The sequence below is a fragment of the Pseudophryne corroboree genome, chromosome 1 (genome assembly GCF_028390025.1).
Source record: "Pseudophryne corroboree isolate aPseCor3 chromosome 1, aPseCor3.hap2, whole genome shotgun sequence".
NCBI lineage: Eukaryota > Metazoa > Chordata > Amphibia > Anura > Myobatrachidae > Pseudophryne > Pseudophryne corroboree.
The window spans coordinates 608,312,488-608,336,359 of NC_086444.1; the positions used below are offsets into that span (position 1 = coordinate 608,312,488).

At 40.4% G+C, this 23,872-nt stretch overlaps 1 long non-coding RNA gene across 2 annotated transcripts in view; it reads left to right on the forward strand.

Annotated features, from left to right (window-relative positions):
* The window catches only part of LOC134927568 (uncharacterized), a 47,104-nt gene extending 35,042 nt beyond the window's left edge, over positions 1–12,062 (forward strand). Inside the window, exons 2-5 of one of the 2 annotated variants that reach the window (XR_010177682.1) lie at positions 8,544–8,629; positions 9,162–9,247; positions 10,925–11,006; positions 11,920–12,062. This is a non-coding gene — a long non-coding RNA (uncharacterized LOC134927568). The remainder of the gene's footprint in view (positions 1–8,543; positions 8,630–9,161; positions 9,248–10,924; positions 11,007–11,919) is intronic. The other variant, XR_010177678.1, reaches the window with a different exon arrangement.
* The last annotated feature ends 11,810 nt before the right edge of the window (positions 12,063–23,872 follow it).

Sequence of the window (23,872 nt, forward strand, 5' to 3'; positions counted from 1 at the left end):
ACTGTAGGGGCATTTATGTATCTGGCACTTTGGGGGCATTTTTGTATCTGAACTGTGGGTGCATATCTGGCACTGTGTGGCCATTTATGTAGCTGGCACTGCTGGGGGGGCATGTCACGTGTAGCTGGCACTGCTGGGGGGCATGTCATGTAGTGTTCCCGCTAGGCGTCTGTGGCTAGGCAATGTGTCTCAGTGCTCTCCCTGGTGCAATGTGTCTCAGTGCTGTGCCTGGCGCAAAGTGTATAGGAGGTTCTACCTGGTGCAGTGTGTATTAGCTGCACTACTGTGTGATGTAATGCAAATTGCCACTATTATGTGGCCACGTACCTTCCCCACGAAGTAACTCCCCTTAATTTTTGCTGCGCGCCTTCGGCGCGCACTGTCCATGCTTTGGCATATAAGTATGGGAACAACAAGCAGTATGTACATCATTTTGCCCTCCTAACTTAAAAATGTGCCCTCCCTGTGATCAGCACCATGCCCTAAAAAGTGAACACTATCATGTGTAGCTGGCACTGCTGCGGGGCATGTCATGTGTAGCTGGCACTGCTGCGGGGCATGTCATGTGTAGCTGGCACTGATGCGGGTCATGTAATGTCTAGCTGGCACTGCTGCGGGGCATGTCATGTGTAGCTGGCACTGCTGGGGGGCATGTCATGTCTATCTGGCACTGCACATTATGTGTATCTGGCACTATACTGGAAACATTGTGTGTAAGGAACACTACTGTGGCTATGTGTAAGGCTGCTAATTGTGTGAAAATATATTTATAGTTTGATATGAAGTTATGAGGCCACGCCCACTCTTCCAGAGGCCACGCCCACTTTTCCGGGAGCGCGCACCTTCGTTGCGCGCATGGGGGGGGGGGGGGGGCGCTTTTAAATTTTCTCGCTCAGGGTGCTTGTAGGCCTGGAGCCGGCCCTGAATATAATCCTCACTGTTAATTTGGAATAAGTATTAATAAATACCAGTCATTCATCTATTCAGACAATTTATTCCAGATAATATATTGTAGATATGTTGTCTGATTATTAATTACCAGTAATGCAGCTTACATGTCAGTTTATTTCAGGTTTCCAGTTCATATGTACACAAATCACTAGTACCATTTTAGTGCTGAGAGATGTATTAATTAAGCATTTTTATTATTTGTAGGTAGTGTTTGAATCCTTAATTCAAAATGACTGTAATATAAACTACTAGCTCCAAAACAAAGAGGCTATTAAGCTACAGTATATTATCTATCAGACTGCTGTAACAATTCTAATTATGTTCTAATGTATATGTTCTAATATATATATATATATATATATATATAAAACTCCAAACAGCGGTAGCACTCACATCTTCATGATACACGAACACTGGGGTGTCCACTCAAATACCGAAGTATCCAAATTGTAGATAAAATTCAGAGGGGGCACTCTCCAGACTTTTTCATAAATACCAGTTCATTTATTTTGAAATATACTTTACATATTCAGCTGCTGGATGTTTGGATCTCTGTTCCCTCTTTGTTGGAAGTTGGTATTGATGTGCAGTGCCTCCTGAGGAAGGCCCATGCAGGGCCGAAAGCGCTTGAGGAATATCTTGCCATTATGCTGAATATGTAAAGTATATTTCAAAATAAATGAACTGGTATTTATGAAAAAGTCTGGAGAGTGCCCCCTCTGAATTTTATCTATATATATATATATATATATATATATATATATATATATAGTTGATAACATTCTTATGCACACAGACTGAGAGTTCTTAATAGAATCACTGCATAGCCTCTAGTAATTTATCTCTGATAGAAGCTGTGTTAACAGTGAAACATGCATGTAGGCGTGCAGCATGTACACTGAGATCTATTCTGATCATGCTACATACCTCCCAACATGACCCTCTCCAGGAGGGACAGAATGCTCTGCTCCTGGACTCCCCTCTTAATGTATCCTTGCCATCACCTAAAACACCTTTCTTATCCATTTAACTGTTCAACACCTAAAGCACCTTTTTTATCCATTTAACTGTTCAACACAGGTGCAGACAACCATAAATTAAGAAAAAGTCCAGAAGCAGAGCATTGTGTCCCTCCTGGAGAGGGTCATGTTGGGAGGTATGATGCTATAATGCTTTAATCTGTGATATGAATGCTTGCCTTATACCCTCAATATGTGCAATGCCAGTTGATTACAATATATACACAATGAAACATTGTTAAAATACAAAACGCAATCACTCTAATTAGATAAGGGTTATACATCTGTCGTGTGCATCTCGTACTATCAGAGAGAAATTACTAGCGATTAAGAACTATTAAGAACTCTCAGTCTGTGTGCATAAGAATAATATCAACTATATATATTAGAACATAAATAGAATTGTCACAGCAGTCTGATAGATAATACAGCTTAATAGCCTCTTTGTTTTGGAGCTAGTAGTTTATATTACAGTAATTTTGAATTAAGGATTCAAACACTACGTACAAATAAAAAAAATGCTTAATTAATACATCTCTCAGCACTAAAATGGTACAAGTTATTTGTATACATATGAACTGGAAACCTGAAATAAACTGACATGTATGCTGCATTACTGGTAATTAATAATCAGACAACATATCTACAATATATTATCTGGAATAAATTGTCTGAATAGATGAATGACTGGCATTTATTAATACTTATACAAAATTAACAGTGAGGATTATACTCCTCCGCCCTCTGGGGATTACTAAACCAGGCAGTGAAGTGATTGCCCTATTCCATACTTGCCTACCAAACCCTCTTCATGAGGGAGAAAATGCTCTGTTACTGTACTTTCCTGGTAATGTATGATTGCCATCACCTGTGTTGAAACACCTTTCTTATCAATTAACTAGCTCACCATAGGTGATGACATTCATACATTACCAGGAAAGTCCAAGAACAGAGCATTTTCTACTTCATGGAGAGGGTCAGGTAGGCAAGTATGCTCTATTCAGAGCAAGCTGTCTGTACCCAAGAGGCATGGCTAAAGCAAACACTGTTTATATGAGTGTGATAAATATATAACCAGTCCTCCTTTTATGTGAGTGCTTGAGGTGTTATAAGCAGACAATAAATCCAGTGCCCTATTCAGTAGCTAAATGTCTGTACCCAAGTGACGCACAACAGAATTGAAATCAGAATATATAACACCAGTGTTAGTGCAGAATCATGTAGATTACAAATAAGGTGCCCTAGGAACAGGGCTGTTTCTAGCCAATTTGGCTCCCAGTGCCAGATTTAAAGATGCGCCCCCCATGACATAAAAAAATGTGCCCCCCCCCCCCCCCCCCACACACACACACCTAGATTAAAAAAAAATTGTGCGCGCACCCGGCAAGGGGGCGTGGCCTCGTCTAAATGGGCGTGGCCTCGTCTGAAAAGACTACCTCACACTCCAGTTTTTGACCCTGCTCCAACAGATCACGACCACCACAGGAAAAAAAAATTCTACCATATTAAGCCCCACACAGTAATGCCCCCTGCACCATATTATACCACACACCGCAATGCCCTTGATACATTAAATCCCCACACTACGGCAGGCAAGAGTCCCCATTTCACACATTACGGCAGGTGTCCCCATTTTACACATTGAGAGAGAGAGAGAATACTCACAGAGGCGATTACAGCTCTTCGGCCCGCCTCACCAGTCGCTCCTCGCGCCGGCCTTTCCCTCTTCCTAACTTGGATCCCCCTCTGTACTCTGCTCGGGGGGTGAGGGGGGGGGGGAGTTTCATGTCGTGACGGGGTTGCATTGCGATGTAACGACGTATCCACGTCATTCCATGAAACTCCGCCCCCCGGGCGGGTTACTCTGGGAGAAATAGGAGGGGGAAGCAGGGAGCCACAGTTAGTGCCGCGGCGGGCGCCCAGTGCGGTTGCACCACTCGCCTGCCCCAAGAAACGGCCCTGCCTAGGCAGAGCCGGCCATAGCTATAGGCAAACTAGGCAATTGCCTAGGGCATTTGATATGCCCAGGGGCATCAGCAGCTTCTGCTGATTAAAATGATATGCGGCATGCCTATATTCTGTGTGTAGCATTTCATATGCAGATACAGCCACAGTCTCACACAGTATAAAGGCATGCTGTATATCATTTTAATCAGCAGAAGCTGCTTGTGAATCCTAGCCACATAACAATGCAAATAAGCTGCATTTTCATTAAAAAATTTGCCCAACGTTAGCACTGAGGCAAGATTTATGAGGACACTTCTGTATCCAAGCAGAGGTCACAGTGTTAGCGGCAGTGTGAGTGCTGTGTGCATGTGAGTGGGTTGGTTGTGCAGTAGTGTTCGGAATATGTGTAAGGAGCATTATGTGTGTCATGTAAAAATGCATTAATAATGTGCAACATATGTATAAGGGGCACTATGTGTGTCATTATGTGTATAAGGGCATTAATAATGTGTGGCATACTGTATGTGTAACAGGGTACTAATGTATGTGTCATTATGTGTATAGGGGCACTAACAATGTGCAGCAAATGTGTAGGGGGCACTATGTGTGTCATTATGTGTATTAGGGCATTAATAATGTGCGGCATATGTGTAAGGGACATTATGTGTAAAAGGGCATTAATAAAGGTTGTCATAATGTGTAAGCACATTATGTTTAGAAGGACATTAATAATGTGTCTCATATGTGTTAGTGGCATTACTGTGTGGAATTGTGTGTTTAAGGTGCTCTTCTATGTGGTGTTGCGTATAGAAAGGGCACTACTGTGTCGTCTAATGTGAATAAAGAGCAATAGGGTGTAGTGTAATGTGAATAAGGAGCAATTCAGTGTGATGTAATGTGAATAAGGGGCTCTACTGTGAGGAGTAACATATACCTGTATAAGGTAAAGTGATACTACTGTGGGATGTAATATGAATTATGAACACTATTGCATGATCAAATGTGAATAAAGTTGCAGTACTGTGTGGCGTATTTGGAATTGGGGTTACTATTGTGTGGTCATGCCCCTTGCCAGCAAAAACACACCCCTTTTTGGGCTGTGCGCCAAATGTGCGAACTGTTCCTATTTAAAATATAGGGGGTACAAACACCAAAATAAGGACTGCTATGGGTGAGGGGTGATGGTGCTGGGAAAGAAGTGCAAGGTCAGAGGCGGAACCAGCGGTGGTGCTAGGGGGCACCAGCCAAAATCTTGCCTAGGGCATCATATTGGTTAGGGCCGGCTCTGTGCCTAGGAATACTGAAGTTCCATTTAGAGCTGATTGATATACTACCTCTAGCTAATTCACTGTAACAAATTACAGCACATCAGAACTCCAGTAAAGGCAACAAATGTAGCAATTATACTTTACTACATTTTACATACCCATACAGAGCTCAAAACAAACTAAAACTATGTTTCAAATGTGACTTGAGGCTGCACCCGATAATAAGAACACACACAAGGAGTTTATTGGTAACATTTTTTATTACACATATAAAGATATGCAAATGCAAATCTGAAATCCATTTATGGGATAAGTGCTTTAGAAAATAGGAGCATAATTTGAGCTGTACAATGCACAGTTGTCCATAATAAATTATACTCCTATTAGAGTGATATCCAGAGTAGTGAATTCCCAATATATATTGAATATCTTTATTGATGTATTACAAGATATTTATCAATATTATTGGGGACATTGGAATATTAACTGAATGAGAATTATTGATTGAACAGCGAGTATAGGGGAGTAATATAATTCAGAAATTATGAGCAAGTATACACAGTGTCAGTAGATCAGCTGTGAATTTGTGGCATGTACTTACCTATGTTATATTCAGATTAATGAATCCAGTACATAACATATATTATCAGCGGATCAGCTGAGAACTTGTGACATATACTTACCTATATCTAAATGAACACTTACCAGTTGTTACACCTAGATCATTAAACCTTCAGTAGATTGGTTGAGAAATTGTGACATACACTTACTCACACTAAAATAAATACCTCCCTTATACTCTGATCATTGAATTCAGAATCATATTGTGTATACTTACCAGTGACATTTCTGAATTTTTTCATTGAATGTAATACACCTACCTGTAATTGACAATGCTATTTTTTAGTGTCACATCTGATCATATTTTCTAACATAACAATACTGGTTATTGGATTTGTTGAATAAGCAAGACAAACATTATCAGTGGACATAGCTATTTTCATTTCATCTATTCTCCACTTTCTATATTTATAAAGTTCACATTTGTATGTCATTGTAAGTCTGATGTTAACCTCTTATTTTTCGCTGTTATGTTTACTTCAATTGTGAAAACAGGATATTAAAAGTTATATTTTAAAAATCAAATAATTAAAATACAATTTAATAGTGTGCCCAATACTATAGTACTTTATTTTTCTTCTGTTTAAAATATTCTGAACACCTCACAGCTCACAATATTGTTTTTATCCAGTTTAGGCCAAAAGGTTGCACCGAGGTAGCTGGATGACTAAGATAAGCAACAGTATTGGGCAGAAAATGTGACAATTTACAATATATTTTTAAATGCTGTAATCATCTGTTAAAATTTATTTAAAATTAGGATCAAGTTCTTCTTTTCCTAAAAGATATTTTTGACATGGAGAAGGTTTGCTAATCATCCATTAAAAATGATTTTCAGATTAGGATTATGTTCTTCTTTTCCTCAAAGATATCTTTGGCATGCAGAGGGTTAGTTATATTAATTTAATTTCAATTTTGTTAATTTATTTAGTTAATTTATAATCATTATTAATAATATTTATTTGAATTATTCACAATGTGGTGATAAGAAGAATTATGAAAATTGGACAATAGGTTGAAACATAAAAATATAGGCTATGGACACAGCACCCTGAAATGAACGGAGCATGCTTGGATGTATACTGGGAGGATACAGCACTAAATATAGAAAAAAATATGTATTTTATTTTGGGTGAACTGACAGAACACCCCTAGATGGACAGAGCAGCTGCAGTCCCTGGATCTATATTGGGATAACACAGCACAAAATACTAATTTAAATAAAAAAAGATATATTATTTTTTATATCACACACTGCTGTTACAGTGTCGCACAAATGAGTGAAAAATATTTATTATTTTTTATATCACACACATGTGGTTACAGTGTCACAGAAATGAGTCAGAAATATATATTATTACACAATGCAGCTTAGCTTCACCAACAGCATCGCACAAAACATGTATGAATAGGAAATAATATATTGCGGTCTGACCGGCAGTGTCACAGTACTTATGAAAATAAAATAAAAATTGTATAGTACACTGGGGTACAGCACAAACAAAATAATTATATATATATATATATATAATTTTAGGCTTTTTGTTTTTAGCTTTTACAGGTTGAGTATCCCTTATCCAAAATTCAAAATCACACATACATGGGTTCCCTACTGAGACAATGTCATATATATATATGTATATATATATATTTACATAGATAGATAGATATTATATATCAATATAATATATCTATACATACAAATAATATACAATATATACGTTATCTCAGTAGGGCACCCAAAAATGTGGGATTTTGAATTCTGGATAAGGGATACTCAACCTGTATTATTTTAATTTTACACTGGGGCGGAGTCCCTGGATGGGCGGACAGATCACCCCTTTCAGAAACAAGACAGAGCACCTCTTTTTCAGATACAGCAGGCTGCAAGAGCACCCCTTTTTTAGATATAGGAGACAGAGCACCTCTTTCAGATACAGCAGAGAGAGCACTCCCTTTTCAGATACAGCAGACAGAGAGAGCACCTCTTTTTCAGATACAGCAGACAGAGTGAGAACGCATTTTCAGATAAAGCAGACAGAGAGGGCACCACTTTCAGATACAGCAGATAGAGAAAGCACCCCTTTTTCAGATACAGCAGACAGAGAGAGCACCCCTTTTTCAGATACAGCAGACAGAGAGAGCACCCCTTTTTCAGATACAGCAGACAGAGAGAGCACCCATTTTTCAGATACAGCAGATAGAGAGAGTGTACCTGCCTCATGCCAGACAACACAGTACTGAGACGGACACGTACGTCCAGTACACTCTCCAAAGCCGGATGGTGCCAATCACCAAGGACATGAATAGAATCTAAAACCAGTGGGTAGATGACATTCAGCCTTACTTTTGGATCCGAGTAAGGTGGGAAGTCCCGATCCAGACTCGGAAATCAATGTTCAGGTGGGTCCGGTTCTCAGAGAAACGAACCCGTTCATCTCGAATTTTTATCGTTTGTCAATTTTCTTGAATTGTTTTCACTTAACACTGGTTTTTACCCCTAAGTAGTGTACAGATATTTTAATAAGGAGTTGGATGTACGTAAATAGGAAATATATGGGTGTGCTTGTAACAAAGTGGGATATGATAAAAGCTCCTTTATTGGTTACAGTTGTCACATGGGCCACAATGAGCATATCTGATCCAACTTTCTTTTTTTTTAAACAATTTATCTTTTGCAGGGTACACTAGTTCTGTGCTTGCATATTCACCAATTCTTTTTTTCTTTTCCCCTTAGGAACTTTGTCTTGAAGATAGCCAGGACATCATCAATTCCGGTACAAGTGCAAGAAAGAATCACCAGACACTGGATAGTATAGAATGGTAAGTACCAATGCCAGTTGTCTCACACCTATTCACATGGCCCACACTGATGTACATTTTATTATTTATTTATTTATTAACAGTTTCTTATACAGTGCAACAAATGCCGTTGCGCTTTACAATTGGAAATAACAATGATATAACAAAACTGGGTTATAACAAAAAGTCATAGATGTAGGAAGGCCCTGCTCACAAGCTTACAATCTAGAGATGTACATGTTCCCATACCCACTTACCAAGGCATCCATACTAGTCCAAATTAAATAGATATCCAAGTTTGTCTACAGTTGACTAGAATTTGAATTTATGACAATTGTAGAAGTCAACTATGGATAAACTTGAATATCTGTTTAACCAGGACTTGTACGGATGCCTCAACCAGTGTTATAACACATTAGTGTTCCAGACTGTAGAATGGTAAGTATAAATTCACACTAGACCCTCCTGTAATTCATGTTGTTTGTGTTATTTTGCAGGGTACACTAGTCCTGTGCTTGCATATTCACCAATTATTATTTTCTCTTCTGCTTAGGAACGCTGTCTTTAAGATATCCAGGACATCATCAATTCCAGTAGAATTGCAAGACAGAATCACCAGACACTGGATAGCATAGAATGGTGAGTATGAATGCCAGTTGTTTTACAGCTGTTCACACTGCACACACCACTGACACATGTTCCCATACCCACTTCTCAAGGCATCCATACAAGTCCAGGTTAAATAAATATCCAAGTTTGTCTAGTTGACTGGAATTTGAATTTTGGACAATTGTAGAAGTCAACTGTTTATAAACTTGGATATCTTTTTACCCAGGGCTTGTACGGATGCCTTGACCAATGTTTATAACATGTTAGTGTTCCAGACCGTAGGATGGTAAATAGAAATTAGGCACTACTGTTCACACTTCATAACCTTTAAAACAAACTTTTGAACTCTAAAAAAAATACAAGTAAGAAAACAAAGGCAAAATTGAAAGGAAAAAGCCAGCTTAACTCAAACTTTACAAATCTGTTCCAGACACACACTTAAGGGTCATTCATTTGTCTACAGAATAACTAATGCTGCTACTTCCTAGAAAACAGCAGCTATGATAATGCTGCAGAAGGTGTCAATTGGAAATAAACTGATTTTTCTGCAGTAGAGATTGTCAGTATTGTTCTAGCTGTGACTGGTGGTTCCAAGCTGGGTTGCGGTTGGGAGACAGGTTCTTAGGGATGGTAGTGCCCTGAAGTGTTAAAGTTCTTAGCCGCCCCTGAGGTGATGACTGGGACTGGAGTCACTGAACTGAGTTCCAATTGGGAGACGGTCTCTCCGGGATGGAAGAGGGCTGGCTGGATAAAGTTCCTTTGCATGAAGTGCAAACAACTTGAATACAAAGATAATGACGAAAAGAAGAATGACACAGGCTTTGGAAATCCAGGGAAGAATCCCTGGAGTACCGAAGACACCGGTATACCGTGACCTGGGGCCGGATCACCCCCTTGCGGACTGGAGTGGTGATGGAGAAAACTATAGCAGAGCAGTGTCAGCCGTTGGACTTACACGGTGTCGGTACAGGGCAGGGAGCTTGTGAACTTAGGCGGATGGAGCTCTGAGAAGCGGAGCTGCTATAACAACAGGAACCAAGATCAAGAGGACACTCTGGAAACTTGGAGCACAGAGTACTAGCATACAGACTAGGCTGCATCAGACGTTGCACTGATACCAGACTGCCCCAGAATGCTTACAGATATAGCCTGTGATCTCCTGGCATTGGTGCAGCCAAATTTTCCAGCATTTGGCCTCTGATTGGTCCTCTGTGACCATGTGCCCAAATCCAATATGGTAGTGTACACAGCCCAGCGCCGCCGGGACCCAGACCGCACAGAACTCCCAGCATCGCCCATTCGCCCCCCACCTGCCTCCCAGACCTCAGATCAGATGGCTGCCGCCCGCTCGTTCCAGCCGTCTCCGTCCCGCTGCAGAGATGCCGGGAGAGGAAGCACAGCATCCGAGATGGTAAGCTGCGGCTTCCGCTGCCTGACTCCCACTACCCGTGACAGAGATCCATTGCCTGCATCATAGGATGCAGCTAGCCCTATGCCCATCATTCATTGACATTTTAATTACATCCCTGTGTAAGGGGATCCATTAGCGTACACTAGTGTGGCCTCATGAATGAAAAATAACAGGCCCACAATGAGTTCAATTGTGTTGAGGATTTGTTTTTTATATAAAATATGGATACCTTAATTTTATTTTTTTAAAACACCCAAAAAAATTTATCTTAACTACATTTTTCATTCTAATCCCAGGTATTTCACAAAGGCAATTTCAAAGATCACCCTAATGGAGAAGAGCAAAATACATATACACCAACAGCATTGCATAATACGTGTATGAGTATAATATACTGCGGTCTGACCGGCAGTGTCACAGTACTTATAAAAATAAAATAAAAACTGTATATTACACTGGGGTACAACACAAAAAAAAATATATTTTTTTTTTTAAACTATCATTTTAGACTTTCTGATTTTAGCTTTTATTATTTTAATTTTACACTGGGGTGGAGTCCCTGGATGGATGGACAGATCACCCCTTTCAGATAGAAAAAACAGAGAGAGCACCCCTTTTTCATATACAGCAGGCAGAGAGAGCAAACCTTTCAGATACAGTAGAAAGAGCACCCCTTTCAGACACAGAATAAGAGAGAGTACCAGGGCCAGATTAACAATGGGGCGGATGGAGTTACAGTTCCAGGCCTCCCCCTAAAAATAGTCCCATCATCATGGCAGCTTGATGATCAAAAGCCACCACCTCAGGCCACATTGTCAGCCATAAATCATAGCTATTAAGATTGTATTTCTATTTTTCTCACAAATTATGCAATTTGTTTATGTTATTACATATTTAGGAAGACATTGGAGCTGATAGTGCATGGGTGTACACGCCCACATGGCTCTGACCCCAACCATACAGTACTGATCACACCTCACCCATTTCTCACAATAGTTCCTTGAATATTTTCAGCTCCAGGCCCATGTGGCCCTTAATCCGGCCCTGGAGAGCACCCCTTTTTAAGATACAGCAGACAGAGAGAGAGCATGCAGAATGTACACACAGAACTAGTGTGGCATCATGAATGAAAAACAACAGGCCCACAATGAGTTCAATTGTGTTGTGGATTTTTTTTTATATATATATATATACATATATATATATATATATAAAATATGGAAGCCTTAATTTTATTTTTTTTAAACATCCCAAAAAAATATCTTAAGTAAATTTTTATTTCTAATCCCAGGTATTTCACAAAGGCAATTTCAAAAGATCACACTAATGAAGAATCGCAAAGTCCAAGAGAAGCATGAAAACTGTATACACTATTTTTAGTAAAATTTGTAAATACAAATACATTAACATAATAAAAAGTGCATCTTTATTGCATGTAGCTTTTCATCAATAAAAAATACTTAATTTAATTAAACAGTGTCATAACTTATTATAATAATTTATCAATGAAGTTGTACTGTATCAATGGGTATGAAGATGCATCACAACTTAATACAGGTTGAATACGATGGGCAAATTGCCTCTTTTCAACCTTAAATACTATGTTACTATGTTAATATGTATCGGGTTGGGTTGGGCTTATTTATACTTTACTTCTATCAATAGATCTCAGTGTGGGTGGCTTCAGTGCAGTGGGCGTTAATGTTTCTTTAAAGTCTCAATTAGAGATGCCGACATGTATGTATGTATCTTCTCCCCAAAATGTTTACAATTGTCCAGTAAGCTCTTTGTTTTTCAGTAGAATTAGTTTTCCAAAACAGCCATTGCATTGTAGGACTATCTGTAAATTTTGTTGTGGTGTTATCTTTATTTCTGTTAATTGTCTGTCCTGTACATTCCTCAAATGTGACCCTGGCATATCAAAGTCCGCATCTCCAAACTTTATAAATAAGTCCATTCCAGGTGGTTTTTCTAGTAGCGTAAGTCCTCTGTGGTATATATTAGAAATTCTCCATTTTGGGACACTGTAGGGATATAAAAATGAAATTTTATATTTTTTATGTAAAAAATTAAAAATGTGTTTGAAAATGGGGATGGTAATGGGATTATATTAAATAAGTGATTACTGGTTTACAAGCGCTAGCGGGATAGTAATGGAAAAATTAAATTTTGGATTATTAGCAGGTGAATATGAAAAGTTGTTCATTTATTATCAGGAGCTGATACTGGTGTTAAAGAATAATAATTTAGTAATATGGTAAGGGGCTTTGCAAATTTAAGAATATAAAGTTGATTATTTGGTAAAGAGTGGGTTCTACCGTTAAGATATTTTAAATTGTTAAAAAAAAGTTGTTCTTGTTAAAGGGGTGCTAATACAGCTCAATGGAAAAGGAGTTCAAAGTATTCCAGAAAACCCTGGGATCAATATCCACCAGCACATGGTTTGCAACACAAATATTATGCAAACTGTAACAGGCATTTAGCATGTCACAAACCTTTGACAGTGAATATAAAAGTGCACTACCGGTAGTGTCTAACCAGCTAAACTGTCTTTTAAGGACATCGAAGGTTCTTTCTATTACACCCCTCAATGCTATGTGTGCTGCTTGATACCTTTTTTCAGCATCACCTACAGGATCAGGCAATGGGGTCAACAACCAAGATTTTTTGGGGTATCCCATATCAATAAACAATACATGATATAATGTAATACTTTTTTCAATTTTAAATAAAATCAATATCTCTCTCTCTTCACTCACCCAACAGCCAATCGGCTGAAATTTTTACTGTCTCAAAATCATGATACAGAGATGACTGGTACAAAATGAAGGACTCATAGGTCAACCCAGGGAAACCCACAAGGAGGTTGGTTATTTCATTGTGGCATCACATACCACCTGAACATTCATGGACTTGAAGTGTTTTCGGCTTCGAAAAACATTTTCTGATTCTCTTGGGGGTGTGAATGGCATATAGGTGCAGTCTATCATGCTCTGTACATTGGACAATTTCCATTTTTCAAAAAAGACAAATTAAGTCTCCCTCTATTCACTGTTATTGTCTGAAAATGTAATAAACTGGGTTGTTAATTTACGGAAAGCTTTTATAACTTGGGATAAACAAAACTGAAAGGGTAGATTGTGAAAAACCGCATGTTTAGGACAAAGTAGGCAGGAATGTGCCTGATGCCAAAAAATGTAACGCAGCCAGCAGTTTTTGGAAACCACTGAGTGCATGATTAGTGGTTTCAGGTCTCGCTCCAACAGATCGTACTGCGAGAGAGGATAAGCAATAAGATTTTATCACCTCCGCCTCTGAGAGACTCTCTAGTACATGCCTAATATGATACTGACATGCACATGGAATTGAGACATGCACTGACTCACCCAATGGAGCAATTGCTTTAGCACCATCTTCATCTGCCAGGCCCTTCTCTTCCTCCACATTAGCCTGTAGCACAAACATCCAATAGTGGTAGAAAAATACTCCATTATTGAAGGCAGTGCTTAAAATAATTAGATTTGTAAAGATAAAAATGTTAGATTGCAAAAAACAAAGTTGTACAACAGCTGACTGTAAAAGTTGCAGCTCCCTGAAGTCCCAAGACAGGAGTGGCAATTTCCTGATACTGGCATGAAGTGAATCATGAGTAAAAAAAAGTAGATCATGGGTAAAAATTAATGATTCTGATTAAAATATGATTGTGGGTCAGGATAAAAAAAATAGGATGATAAACAATAATGCTTTTAGAAACAATGAAAAAATTAATAATACACATTTTCAAAATTGGATTTTACATTTCACCACCTTAAAGTAGTGTTTCCACGCAAAAAGACGATTCCGCAACTAATTGGATTCAGCCGTAAAGCTTTCATCTTTATATCCATTTATTTGAAAAGTTTTTCTTATATTTCAACTAAAACCAGAAAAATTAAAAGTAGTAAAGATTTGTACAGTATAATGTAAAGGGTGTGTACCTAATTTTTTTGGTAACCGTTTGGATGGTCGACCATGTTAGGTCGACCACTATTGGTCAACATTGACATGGTCGACATGGACACATGGTCTACACATGAAAATGGTCGACATGAGTTTTTCCAAAAAAAATTCTTTTGTGGAACTTTTCCATACATTACGATCCACGTGGACTACGATTGGGAATAGTAACCTGTGCTGAGCGCAGCTGTAGCGGAGCGAGGCACCTTGCCTGAAGCATGGCAAACTAAGCGAGCCATGCGAGGGGATGCGGTGCACTAATTGGTGTTCCCCGTCACTTTACACAGACAACAACACCAGAAAAAGTAAAAAAATACTCATGTCAACCTTTTCATGTGTCGACCTTTTCATGTGTCTACCATTTGTCCATGTTGACAAATAGTGGTCGACCTAATGACTGTCGACCATAACATGGTCGACCATTCATACCGGAACAAATTTTTTTTACTTCTATAATTATTCTAAAGAGAAAAAAATCACTCTGTGTAGATTATTAATTGCACACGAATAGGAAAGGTTATTAGAGTATATTTGTTTAATTACACTACTAGTTCCTCATTGCAGTGTTTCATTGGATTCCGCTACCACTTTTCATTAATTATATCTTACTCTCATCTGTAACTGAGGCTTTAATGTTATGGAGTTAATTAGCAATAATTGGCCACAGTTGTATGATGTACCATGTTATAGTGGTTGTTCATTTATAAGAAGTTAAATAGCGCACTGTCACAATAAAAGGACAACCAGTCCATGGCAAACCTTGAAGTTCAGGAATGATTTAATATCCCACATATTCAGATGTACAGTAAGTGCTCATAGTAACACTATTAAGAATCAAAAAATTCACAGAAATATAAGTTATCAATAAATAGTAGCAACAAAAAAAACAAGAATCAAATAATGGACAATCATTTAAAATATAACTTAAGTTTTACTTGTAAAAGTCAGAGCACATAATAAGGACCACAGGAGGGGGGCGTAGTATGGCTGACTGGCAGTCAGGAGACTGCCGGTCAGTATACCGATGCCGGGATCCCGGCAGCATACCGACGCTGGGATCCCGGCGGGGAGGGGCGAGTGCAGCAAGCCCCTTGCGGGTTTGCTGCGCTTGCCACGCTGCGGACTCGGTGGTGACCTGTGGTCGCCACGGGTTCTATTCCCACTCTATGGGTGTCGTGGACACCCACAAGTGGAAACAGTCCCTTTGGCCAGCATGCTGACCATTGGTGTAGTGAGGGGGTGGGATGGTGGTGGAGGTCATGTGACCGTCGGTCCCCCGACTGCTGGTCACATGAATACCACCCCAGGTACCAGCTAACCTGTGAACTTTACGGGCCAAAACTTTGGGAGTGGCCTAATCTAGAAATTATTTGCATATTGCGTAGGCATCTCTGGTATCATACACATTCAGATTATAACACATCTCAGTCAATTCTCTGCGTAGGCTAAAAGGATATATCTGAAAGTAACTGGACCAACAATGCAAACACACATAAAAGAACCATTCCGTGGGTGTTTCGGGGTGTGTGGTGAGCTACACATGTAGCTAGACTTAGTTGTATGTGTTCTGACAAAAAAAAAAAAACAACACCTAGGTGATAATGATAGTAAAAACTTGCATCCGGAAAAGAGGAGCGTAGATGCAATGTCAAATAAGTATTTCATTTGCAATTCCTCCACAATCCGTTCATAGCAGGTGTTTGAAGATGCATTCCCATTACATACGGCTAAGAATGGGGCTCTACATCTACAGTATATCCAGGAAATGAAAAAATAAATAAATTTTTTCATAAAGGACCAGAAAAAGAGATATATATGCTATATGATAATACAGTAGTAATGTAGAGATCTCAGTTAAATACATTTGCATACATATGGTAAGCCACAAAAAGGTGCCTCTGCTCTAGTAGTCCTATGTTACATGACAATAGCATCTACATTAAGTCATACATTTATGCATTCCTAATTGAGAGCCACCTCACCTGGAGGCACCCCAAGAACCTCCAACATGGCACTACAAGGATCAGCATACTCTGCAACTACTGATCCCATCTATCCTTCTCAGAACAGTAATATACAGAATCATAAGTGCCGATTTATATATTTGCTGGTGAGTGCTCGGCGGGAGGCGGCAGCGGGAATGAACAGTGACAATGCCCATTACACATTATGCAACACAGCATAATGCCCATAACACATTATGCAACACACCATAATGACCATAACACATTATGCAACACACCATAATGCCCATAACACATTATGTAACACACCATAATGACCATAACACATTATGCAACACACCATAATGCCCATTACACATTATGCAACACACCATAATGCCCATTACACATTATGCCACACACTGTAATGCCCATTACACAATATACCACACACTGTAATCAGAGCCATCTTAACAGCAGTGTAGGCCCCTGGGCACAGCAATGCACTGGGCCCCCTACCCATCCTCCAGTGGTAGGGGTGGGGGTGCTATCAGCAGCAGCATTGATGTCCTGCGGGCGGTAGGGGGTGTTCTATCTTTCTCTCAGCTTGTAGGACCTGGAGTAGTAATTTCTGCTAATTACTCCTTTACTGCACAGATGAGGCTAAACTGTAGAAGGGGGCATTGGGCTGAATGAACAGGCCCTGGTACATGACTTCCAGGGTGGTAGGGGGTGTTTAATACGTAGGGGAGGGGTGGATAGTGGAGTGGGCTTAATGTTTATCATTTTCCGGTGGGAGTGCAGCTTGCTTGACTGCAGATATCTCAAGTTCCTGAAAATATATTTCTTAGCTTTGAATGGGATAAAAAACTAGAGAGTCCTACCTTTCAGAAGGTTCTGAGGGCTTGGGGATCAGAGTTAAGAAGCCAGAGGAATTCACCAACGAATATCTAAAACTGCATATTAGGCGTGTGGAGCTGGAGCAGGGACCAGCTGCTTGAAGGCTGATATCTCTGGTTCTGGGCAAAGTAGAAACAAGCTGACAGTGTCCACTAAAAGGGGAGAGTCACAGATTGTGGCTTATACCCTCAGAAATACTATAAGTCAGACACAACCTGAGATTTCTGGCTGGAAGATCAATTAACAGGCTTGGATGGGGACCACTGCTTTCAAGTCAGATATCTCTGGTTCCCCAGGGCCGATTTTAACAAATCTGGTACCCCTGGAAAGAGGGCACCCTCAGCTATCAGCCTAGGGCCCTTATTCTCTTGGGGCCCTTGGGCAAGAGCCCATTGAGCCCATACGAAAAGACGGCCCTGACTGTAATGCCCATAACACAATATGCCACACACCATAAAGCCTATTACACAATATGCTACACACCATAATGCCTATTACACAATATGCCATACACCATAATGCCCATTACGCAATATGCCACACCGTAATGTATATTACACATTATGCTACACACCGTAATGCCCATTAGGCAATATGCCACACACTGTAATGTCTATTACACATTATGCCACACACCGTAATGTCTATTACACGTTATGCTACACACCGTAATGTCTATTACACAATATGCCACACACCATAATGTCTGTTACACATTATGCTACACACCGTAATGCCCATTATGCAATATACCACACACCGTAATGTCTATTACACATTATGCCACACACTGTAATGTCCATTACATTTTATGCTACACACCATAATGGCTATTACACGTTATGCTACACACTGTAACACCCATTATGCATTATGCCACACACTGTAATGCCAATTACATATTATGATACACACAGTTATAACCCTGACACCATTTTATTTCCACACACAATAATGCCACTTACATTGCTAGGGGTCTCCTGTGCATTGCCAAGAGGGTTTCATGCACATTGCTAGGGGTCTCCTGTGCATTGCCAGGGGTTTCATGCACGTTACCAGGTATCTCCTGGCCGCTGCCCCAGTAAAGTTAGGGAGGGTGGGTGCAGGTATCAGTGGTTACTGCTAGCCCCTGCAGCCCCCTCAGCCCCCGCAGTAGATTGAGATGCGCTGGGGGCTGCGGAAGTGCTTCTGTACCATAGCAGTGTAAAAAAACACCCTCTTAAAATGCCTGCAGCCGAGGAGACAGGTGCTAGAGGTCAAATGTGACCTCTAGCGTCTGACTCCCCCTCGGCGGCGGCCATTTTTGGTTGTTTTTTTACATTGCTATGGTACAGAAACGCTTCCGCAGCCCCCAGCATATCTCAATCTACTGCAGGGGCTGCGGGGGCTGCAGGGCCAGCGGCAGCTATCTCTACTGGGGCAGCGGCTGGTTCCGTGGGTGCTCCTCATGGTCCGTGGGTGCTCGGGCCCGGGAGCAACATGGAATCGGTACCTATGCACAGAATGATAGTTGCTCAAATCAATTTATTGGCACATTACACTTTTATGTAAGGGATCGTTTAATATAAACTATAAAAAAACAAATTCCCCCAGCACACCATAATGGACCAGCAAAAGAGACATACATATACATGATAATAGTAATGCAGAGATCTTAGTTTCATATATTTGCAAACATACAGAAAGCCACCAGTCACTGCAAGATGCCTCTGTTCTGGTGGTACATGATAATTGCACCTGTTCTGGTGGTACATGATAATTGCACCTATTTTGGGTCATACATTTATGTGTTTGTAAATTGAGAGCCAACTCATCTGGAGGCATCACATCATCCTCCAATATTTTAAAACATGTGAATGTATGACCAAAGTGGGTTTATTAATATGTAGTGTAGGCTCACTCGTGCAAATGTGGGTAACACAGATGGTATAATGGTTAGTGTTACTGCCTCACAGTACTGAGAACATGTGTTTCATTCCCACCATGGCCCTAACTGTGTGGAGTTTGTATATTCTTCCTGTGCTTACGTGGGTTTCCTCCAGTTGCTCTGGTTTCCTCCCACAATCCAAGAATATACTGGTAGGTTAATTGGCTCCCAGCAAAAATTAACCCTAGTGTGAATGTGTGCATGTGCTATGGAATATACAGATTGTAAGCTCCACTGAGGCAGGGACTCATGTGAATGGCCAAATAATCTCTGTAAAGTGAAGCAGAATATGTGTGCACTATACAAAAAACTGGTAATAACTGAGTACCCTGCATTTTATTATTATGTAGGATGCGTATCTCTTTTGCTGGTCCATTGCAGAGTGCTTGGGGAATCTGTGTCTTGTTTTTTTTCTAATTTTATAAAGCCACCTGGAATCAATCTAAATAAGTCAGATAACCAATTTCTCACACCAGTAAGTGATAATCAGTGATGAGTGTCAGGGAAGTTAAGTGATGTCATGGCAACCAGTGTAAGCTGTAGAAACATTCTTAGATATAATAGTATGCCTCAATCTGCCATTGTGTCTACCTGACTATGTTCATGATCCTTAACATGAGGTTTCTCAGGGAACAATCTATGAAAAGCTATTTTAAGTCTTTCTGCATGAATATTACTGGTTTTAACCTATTTTTTTCTTTGGGCCCATAACCCAACCAGTATTCCAGATACTGTAATAGGCCCCTGGACCACCTGGAATCCAACATGCTATCAATTTTGTACTTTGTCTTGACATCAATATGGCAGGCTTGGACATTTTCTTTTTTAAATTGGACCTAATAACTGGTATGAACTAGAGATAAGCGGGTTCGGTTCTCAGAGAACCGAACCCCCCCGAACTTCACGATCTGAGCCGTGAACCGAGTCCAGCTCGGGACATCCCACCAGAATCGGATCCCAGAACGGGGCAAAATGTCATCATCCCGCTGTTGGATTCTTGTGGGTTTTGGTTTCCATATAAAGAGCCACGCGTCGCTGCCATTTTCACTCCAGACTTGGAGAGTGAGGCAGACAGACCACTGTCTCTCTGTAGGTGGTGACGTCGGGTGGGGTCAGTGTGTGCTCTCTAGTGGTGCTGTCCTGTCTGCTGTTCTTTCACTGTGCTGTCCTGTCACTGTGGTGTCATGTGCTGTTAGGGGTGCTGCAGCTGTACTTGGGTGTTGCTGTCCTGTCACTGTGCTCTACAGGGGCACTGTCATGTATGCTGTAAAAATACAGTGGTGCTGTGAAAATACAGGGGTGTTGGTTATGTCCTGTATGCTGTAAAAAATACAGTGTTGTAAAGGTACACTGGCCCTGTCTTGTATGCTGCAAAATTACAGGGGTGCTGTGAAAATACAAAGGTGCTGGTTTTGTCCTGTATGCTTTAAAAAAATACATGGGTGTTGTAAAGATACACTGGCCCTGTCTTGTATGCTGTAAAATTAAAGGGGTGCTGTGAAAATAAATGTACACTGGCCCTGTCCTATATGCTGTAAAAATACAGGGGTGATGTGTAAATAGAGGTACACTGGCCCTGTCTTGTATGCTGTAAACATTCAGGGGTGCTGTGAACATAAAGGGGCACTGTTCTGTGTGCTGTAATAATAAAATGGTGCTGTCCTATGAAATGGAGAACAACATTTGGAGGAAAAATAGTGAAAGATCAAGAACCACTTCCAATTCCTAGTCTTAAAGCTGTTGCTGACACCAGTCATGACATTGGCGATACAATTCCATCAATGTTGTCTGCTAAGGCCGATGCCCAATGTCATCAATGGCATATAAAATACAAGAAACAAAAATGAAGAACCAAAAATAAAGAAAGTGTCTGATAAGAAAAGTAAAATTGACAATATGCCATTCACAACACGAAGTGGCAAGGAAAGGCTAATGACTGGTGGTTCAGCTTCTCATGAAGATATAAGCCCTCCTCCCTCTCAAAAAATTAAAAAAATAAAGCTTGTTAAAGCACAGGAAAAAAAACTGTGCATTCAGAGATATCATAAATTCCCAAGGAGAGTCCAATTGTGTCTGCAGTTGTGATGTCTAGGTCTGACCTTCCCAAGACTGTATGGGAAGAGTAGACTCCTACCATCATTTGCATGCCCTCTGCAAGTGCTGGGAGGAGCACCGCCAGTCCAGTTGCTGATATTGAGATTGAGGATGTCACTGTAAAAGTACACCAGGATGAGGAGGATACTGGTATAGCTGGCGCTGAGGAGGAAGTTGACGATGAGGATTCTGATGGTGATGTCATTTGTTTGAATAAGGCGCCAGTGGAGACAGCTGTTGTCCATGGGATGAAAAAGCCCATTGTCATGCCTGGGCAAAATACCAAAAAAAGATACCTCTTTGGTGTTGAATTATTTCACTGTGAGGATTAGGATGTAAACACTGAAGGGGGGGAAGGAATTGGAGGATGGTGATGAGGAGATCTTGCCTCTGTAGAGCCAGTTTGTGCAAGGAGAGATTAATTGCTTCTTTTATGGTGGGGGCCCAAACAAACCAATCATTTCAGCCACAGTTATGTGGCAGACCCTGTCGCTGAAATGTTTTGTGTGTTAAAGTGTGCATGTCCTGTTTATACAACATAAGGGTGGGAAGGCCCAAGGACAATTCCACCTTGCACGTCTTTTCTTTGTCTGCCACATTATTCCAGGGGTGATGCACCTCAGCCCTATCAGTCCAGGGGTGCTGACCCACTGCCGTTTAAGTCCATGGGGGCTGTTGCCTGTCTTCTGTGCTGTGTAATTCTCCATGGGTTCTGACTATGCTGTATAAGTCCAGGGGTGCTGTCTATCTGCTGTATAAGACCAGAGGCGATGCCGTATAATTCCAGGGGTGCTGCTATACTTGATCCTAGGTTTAAATTAAAGCCTAGAGCAGAATATGAAACAAGCTTCAACATCACAACCAGATTTCTGAAAACATAAAGCCACAAAGGTGGAAATGGAAATTGCAATTTTGATGTAGTGTTTTTTAATAAAGTGGGGAGAGATCACATTTGTGGCCAAAGTCAGTCAGACTCAGATGAGACAGAATCATAATCCAGTGGAATGTAACATGGCAACATCTCCTACTTCATTTTCTATGGTAACTGCCGGATTAAACTAAATTTTCCAAACACACCTATGTCTGTATGTCTGCCATATAATTCCAGGGGTGCTCTGTCTGAACCCGCTCATCTTTAGTAGATATATCTTCTATTGTGCACTGTATACTCAGAATTAGAGAGAGGTTCTTCTCAATTATTTCATGTTAGGGACTCAAATGAATGGCTCCAATTAGTCAACCTTAATTTTGATTTATTATTAATGTTCCACATTTTGGTATTATTTACAAGATGCGCATTTGTTGTACATGGTTCTTTTCCTTTATTTTGTAAATGTTTTCTCTTTAATAATTGTACAATGTAAAGGCTGTGTAGGGTTACTACAAGACCTTGCGATGTTAGAAGAACAGAGATTCAGTGATCTTGCATTGCATCAGCTTTCCATTGCACTGCAGCACTAGATGGGCCAGGAGCTCCTGTGAGGCACAAACAGTTACTGAATAAAGGCCAGTATGAAGTCTCATGGTGGCTTACAGCCAGGAAGATGTCTGGCTTGCCAGGCTGAGGCATGCTGTTGACACAGAGGTTAGCATTGCTAACTCCCACAGTCCTACTTGTAATATGAAATTAATTGGACTGTAGAGTGGTAAGCTCCACTATAGCAGGGGATGAATAACAAAAAATTCACTGCACAGCCCTGCTTAGTACTGTACCGAACCCACCCAAACTCAACTTGCCCGATCCGGGGATGCTGTAGGAGCTCACAAGGGGCTTCTAAAACATCTAAGGGGCTGCTTTATTTAAAAATAAAATATGAATAAAATAAACGACACACAGGTATGCTCACATGCTTGTAGTTGGGACACACAGGTACAGATGGAGCCATTTTCATCTTGGCCTTTAATAAGATTAACTGAGCCAGGGCAGTCAGACTTAATCTCCTGCTGTAATTACTTAATCCCTTGATGTATTGTTCTCTCTGTATTGTATTTCATCTGAGAACAATAGATGAAGATCTTATGGTAATAATCCATGGTGTGCCTAGGCGCAGCAGAGAATCCAAGATAAGCGTGGTTCCATCTGTATACTCACATGCGTGTAACTGGGAGCTGTGAAAAACAAAAATAAGGCATCTGCTACAAAATATGTAAATAAAAATGCAAAAAAAATGGAAAAAAAGATTTTCACAAAATTAGTCTCCAGACTCCAAGCCTGTGGTATACTCCAGTTTATTTGCATCCCAGCATTAATTCTGAGATTACCATAATCCCAGAAAATGGAGAAGGGGATGCAAATTCAGAGGCTTTGGCCCCTAGTTTTTCAGTTTGTCTAGTAATGTGGTAATTATATATTTGCTTGGTTAAAGTCCTTTCGGTTCCACACC